The sequence below is a fragment of the Microcebus murinus genome, chromosome 4 (genome assembly GCF_040939455.1).
Source record: "Microcebus murinus isolate Inina chromosome 4, M.murinus_Inina_mat1.0, whole genome shotgun sequence".
Taxonomy (NCBI): domain Eukaryota; kingdom Metazoa; phylum Chordata; class Mammalia; order Primates; family Cheirogaleidae; genus Microcebus; species Microcebus murinus.
Genome location: NC_134107.1, coordinates 90,301,171 through 90,307,619, shown reverse-complemented (window position 1 = coordinate 90,307,619; position 6,449 = coordinate 90,301,171).

Sequence of the window (6,449 nt, the reverse complement as noted above, 5' to 3'; positions counted from 1 at the left end):
AGTGGGTGGAAAATTACTAAATGTAAACAACAAAGGTAAGAGCAGGATTCAGGCTAAACATACTTGACAGTACCCTTGCTGAAGGCAGGCCAGGATGGTCAGATATCAAGAGTGGAAGATGAGAAATTTAGTCATATATCAAGGTTGGAGGATTTTCACTAAATTGACCCAGCAAGATTCTTGCTAAAACTGGACAAAATGGGCCAGGGATGGAGCACAAGTTAGGGGTCTTGAGGGCTTAGAGGAGCCCATCTAGAGGTAGATGAAGGAGAGAGCTTTTGCCCCTTGGCATATTTGTAGGACAAGGGAGAGGCTGCTGTGGTCCAGGGGAATGATGACAGTCTTGGAAGCCAGGCAAAAAAGTCTTGTGTGTTAGCCAGTTAGGAGCCATTGCAGAGCTTGCTCCCAGTGGGCTCATGAGTTCTGCTGCCCTCCACAGGAGCTGGGAAGAAGCCCAGAATGTTGTAAATGAGAAAAAGGCCACTGGGAGATATAACCCTCCGCCACAAACTTTTGCTGTCTTCCATGGTACTGTTGGGTAGGAGGGGATGGGAAATAGTGTGCAGTGCCAGATACATGGAAAGCAATAAAGAAATACTTTCAAAATGAATGCATGAAGCAAAAATCTGCTCAAGCCATTGCGTGGGACATTCCTAATGGGAGCTAACTGGCTGCAGGTTACCATATCAGCGAAACTCTTAGGAGCTGATCCACAGACACAGAGAAGATGTGCTTGTCCCTGAAAGAGTGATGACCGCCACTATCTCCTTAGTAAACATATGCCCCGAAGACAGAGTTCAACGCACAGACCCCACAAGGCCCACCAGGAGTCTTTTACCTCTGTTTTATCTGGATGAACTCTCCTGAGGTGGGCATAGCTCATGGAGAGAAAGAAAGCCAAGAATTACTAGTGAAAATGCCTCTGGGTAGAGTCAACTCCCAGTCTTCATTTTTCTCTGTTCCTTGGCAGTTTTTATGAACACAGACCAAGTATTTTTATAACTGTTCTTCATTAAAATCATCAAGGGTTGAAAACAGGAGAGTAGGCTGGAACTGACATTACCACTGGAGGGTCTTGCTTTGTTGCTTTGCTAGAAAGTCCAGCAACAGAGCCCGAGGACCAGGCTCACCCAGACTTGGTCAGGATTAAGGATGCAGGTTCCTCTCTTGATGCCCTCTCACTCCCTTCTTTCCTTCTTTCCCTCCTTCCCCTTTTCTTTCCTTTCCTCCCTCTCTTTTTTCTATCTTTCTTCCCTCCTTCCTTCCCCTTTATTCTTCATCTACTTTAATTTTCAAATATGTTGCAGATATCACACCAATGCTGAAAAGAAAGAAATTGGCAAGAGATTCCCATCTTTGAAGAGTATATCTCCTAGCCTTTCCTTGCATTCTTTGGGGATTTGGATCAAACTCAGCTTTAGGAGTAAAATTTGGTTTAGGTTTAAAGGCTACCAGAGCTTAACTATTACTGGGTTCCTGGTTGGATTCCTGAGAGGTGAGAAGTAAAGTGAATCAGGAGAACTTGAAAGTGACCTGCTGTTCTTCAACTGTATCAGCTAAGTTGGGCAGACATATATGAGTCATGGAGACTCTGCCATGGTACATGTTTCAGGAGGAATAGCTGGCTGTTCACGGAAGACCATGAGTATCTGTGAAAAGGAGGCACAGCTTGCATCATACGAAATGTTATCTGTGCTCCTTTTGCTTCATTCCAGAGGAAGATTCATGTGACAAGTGTGTGTGTCTTCTTAGGTTTTAAAAAACAAGTTGTCAGAGACTCTTTCCTAATTTTTGAAGCTATTTTTTATGTTATATTTGAGATGTGTTAGTAAAGACTGCTAAAGTCACTATGGTCATTTATTTGTAAAAAAATAGAGAACAGAAAAGTAGTAGACAGCTAAATTTAGAAGTTGAGGGCAGCAGATCAAGGTTCTAGTAGTGATGGTTAGCCAATAATAAGTTGAGTGGCCTTGGGCAGTTAGTCAACAAATTTATCTGAATCTTGGCCTGCCTACCATCAAATGGGTTTCATAACATTACTTACCCCACCACATCATTAGGGTGTTATGAGGATTCATTGAGACAAGAATGTAAAAGTCCTTTGAACAATTAAAATTTCTGCTCAACTAGATCCAAGCATGATAAACTGAGCATCTCAGAATCACGATACATGAGATTCTAGTTCAGGTATCAATGGCTGTCATGTGTTAACCTGCTTTTCTTCGCATGTATGTCAATGTTTCTTCTTCTCTGATCCCTTTCAACCAAGCTCAGCTCTTGAGATGAGAATTCTTGATGTTTCCTTCCATAGCAATCTGTTCTGCACTGTACAAGGAAGCAGGAGTCCTGTGACTTTTAGCATCACTGTTTCCATGCCCTTTTGCTTCTCAGCCTAATTCAAACTCTCTCTGGCCACACCTAAGCTCATCTTCCCATGGCTATTGGGTCCCCCCTCACTGTCATCCTCCTACCCCAAGTCATCCTTCCTGACAGAAGGCACTCAAGTCCTTCTTCCGAAGTGACCACCTCTTTTCAGTGGCTTTCTCTGAAGTGTCCAATGCTTAGGATTTGACAAAGTCTTTCTAGCCAATTCAGAAGCCCCATGAGAAAGCTAATCAGTCTCATATTTTAGTGATGTGACTTTGGACCAAAGCCCATTCTTCCCAGTTTAATCACTCATCTAGTCAGCAGTTTTAGCTCTGAATGACTTTCATCTCTTTCCAAAAGTTAAACCCCCCACCCAAAGTGTGAATTTGCCATCCTTTTAGGAATAGAGAAATTATGCTGTAGATATTAAAGGCAATTTGCAAAGAGGAGCTTGAAAAGAGTTTTTGGATTATTTAACATAGGAATATATGTTTAGCCTCTGGAGGCTTCCCTTTTAAAGGCAAGTCCTCATTTAGATTCAGACATTGTAATATGCTCAACTTTTAAAAGAGATAACCTACTTTATAATCAGGGCTGTGTCCATCCTACACCCAGTAGTCCATCTAGCGATCCTGGATTTGTAATTTACCTCCTTCCGAAAGGTAGTTAAATGACTTACAATAAATACTTCTGTAATAGAGTTTCTAAAATAGGAAATTCAAAACCATGAACAAATTGGGGGAATAAAATACTCATGAAACAGAATTGCTGTTATTGGAAGTTGAATTGCTCGGGGGGAAAAGAGGGAAAACACAAGAGGCTACAGCTTAGTTTTTCTATCACTAAAAAGGGAATATTCCAGGTCTTTAGGAGAAGCAGACAAGGTAGCCAATGTTCATTTGGCACCCACTCAGCAACTGCCAAGAACTTTCCCATATATCACCTTCCCTCCCCGCACTCCACTAGCTGGGAGACATTAGGCAATTTACCTAATGTTTTAGTGCAGGTGATACCTTATCTGTGACCTTGCAGGGGTGGAGGTGGGGGGACAACAATCCCTGGCTCACAAGTTGGCTGTAAGAATTCAGTGAGGTGCTTATAAAGCCCTAGGGGAGTGCACTGCATCTCGTAGTAAACATCCAGTAAACAGTGCCTGTAATTCCTATAACACCCTTCCAGGAAGGTGTTACTATCGCCATTTAAGAAATAAGATTCCCTCACTTGTCAGGGTGTTGAGAGCCAGGATTCCAATCCAGGTCTCTACTCACAAAACCTATGGCCTTTCTCCTGTATCTGTCGACAATCAAAGGAATTTGCCAAAGGCAGTGTTTTGTTATTTTTTAAAAGAATATTGGATGACATAATGACCAGGGTAGAAAGTAGACTTTCTGAGGCTAATTCTTAGACTCTCAATTAAGATGCCTGAGATTAACATTGGACAGTAAGTCAGGAAAATCATTTCTGTAAGGGGCCAGGTTATGAAGTCCAGCTTTCCGGAGAGCTAACTTAATGTAGGTAGAGAATGGGTCCCTCCACCTACTCGCGTACACTGCTGGCTGGTGACATGAGGTGCTTTGTAACATTAGTGAGAGTTTAATGAACCTGATCATGGCAGCAAATGAGGTGCCTTCCCGATAGGAACAGCGTTTTTGGTCCTCAGTAACCTCCTCCCAGGTATCTGCTCCTGGGTGAGCTGAAAAGAAGTGTTTTCTTCACTTCCCCAGGCTGCCTCTTTGTTTTGGGTTTAGTTTTCACCTCCTTGGCAACAGGCTCTTGGCTAGGCATTGTGGGCCCTCAGGCTTGCAAGATTCCAGGGCATATTTCTGGCAGGCACCAGGAGAGGGATAGTAATCCCTGGCCTGTTTCCTTGACTAGTTTACTCTGACAACATTCTTTGCTGCAGCTGGCTGGCACATGGTCAGCCTCCATGAATCAAAGGATCTGCCCCATCCTGGCCCCGCCCCCGCCCGGCTCCTCCCACCACGACCCCACCCCCTTCATGACCCCGCCCCATCCTGGCTCCACCCCCACCCACTACCCAGGCTTTAGGATCTAGGGCTGATAGACTGGAGACACAAATGAACCAAGATGCCAATCTAACTTCTGCTCACTTCTAACTTTCACCAGCTTCTGCTTTAGGCTGTTGCTGATCAGAATGTCTCTTGGTGGGATAGCCAAGGCTGCTCTCAGCAAGGTGTCTCTTTTCTTACTGAATTGTGATGAATGATTAAAATAAAAATAATTGGGCATGTAAATTCAAGCCACTACAGATTACATAGGCTGTTGTGTTTGATTCTCACAGCAAAACGTGGTACATAAACCAGAGTTCAAAGAGAAGAAATCACTTGCCAAAGTGTCATACAGCTTGTAAATGGGAAAGTAGATCAGACTCCAAAGCCTATGCCCTCTTTTATTATACTATGCTGCCTTTATCTTATTATGACTACGTCTTTCAGGATGGAAATAGCACTTAGAAAACTTCTTAGTACACATTATCTTTGTCTTCCTGGCCCTTAGATTTAGAGAAGACTGTTTCCCAAGAAACCAGTCATAAAGAGTCAGCTCCCAGTCCCTGGCTACCTTAGCATGGCAATCAGTACTATCCACTGTGTGTACATGAGCACGAATCTCCTCCTTCTTCAATAATAATGAATGATGAAAATGGGCTCCTATGCTTGATAGATGCACAGTTTCTGTCTCATTTGCCAGACTTCCCAATTCAATTGGCTATTTTCAGCATGGATGCACAGGGACTTTTGACTCGCTGTGTGTTGAATTGTGAAGCTGGAATCTTTTTTTTTTTTTTTTTAAGCAAGGCAATTGTGGAGAGTTGAATTTTGGACTTAAGGGGATGAAAAGATAAAATGCAATTTCCGGCTTGAAATTATTTTTTAAAGTCCTCAGCAGGATGGATATTCACTGTTGGCAGGTTTTGTCTTATCAAACATGTAGGGTTGGCAGCTCTACTCAGAGCCTGCCCTAAGGCAACTCTGTGGAGAAGCTGCCTTCCACTTTTATTTTTTATTTCCTCAATTACTCCCAGCTTTCTCCCCTCTCCTCCTCCAGGGACCCTGGACTCTCAGCCTGGCAGCCCAGCGTGGACAAAGAGCAATGGCTCTGGAGTGGCAGGACCTGGTTTGGGGGTCCCAGCCCTGCCAATCGCTAACCGTGTGACTTCAGAGAGGTCTCTTGTGCCACTAGCCTTTCATTTCCTCGCTGTAAGAGGGGCATGATTAGCACACAACTTCTAGCAATGTCCGGAGACTCAAAAGACATAATGGATATGAAAGTGCTTTGCTCAGTGTAAAAATTTCACAGATGTTGGTTACATTTTTAAACTTCTGATTATCTCAAGCTACTCGCCCACCCATCTACCTAGGCTTGCTCTGCTTTTACATAAAACTCACGATTTTTTTTTTCTCTTCTTCATCTTCAGCAAAGTTTACGATTCCTCAGGTCACTTGATCCAGAGTGGGACTGGAGGAAAAATACGGCCTTTAGCCATCCCCCAGCGCGCCTCCCCGCACAGGGCTGAGGACTGCGTCAGCATCCTGGAGAAAGAGCCCAGGGCCACTGATGACCCGTTCCAGGGAGCAGCACAGGTGCATGGCCACCTTGTGACAGTGGATCTTTCCTTACAGTTGCAGTCCGCGCCATGCTCTGCAGGTACAGGGGGGATATTGGCTTTTATCTTGTGTCTGAGAGGCGTGGACCTTTCGTCTGTGACTGTCTCTGTATTTTGTTCATGGATCACCCACAGCAGAAGGCCAGCCAGGCACCCAGTTCTGGAAAAGCTCCCCTTGTGCATAGCCTTCGCCTTTATGGCCAAGGACACTCATGAGCACTCCTCCCCAAACAGAGACCTTTAGTAGCAGGTGGGGCAAAGACACTGAGGAAGAGAAGGCCTCAGTGCCAGTATTCGGGTGGGAAACCCTCTAAAGAGATTCACATTTAACACAAATTTATTAAATGCTCTAGGTAATATTATATAGAGAGAGCTATTCAAAACTTGATGGAATGTAGTACCTTCCTAATATATCTGGCAAGATCACCCTTTTGTTTAATATCTCATTTTTACAGAT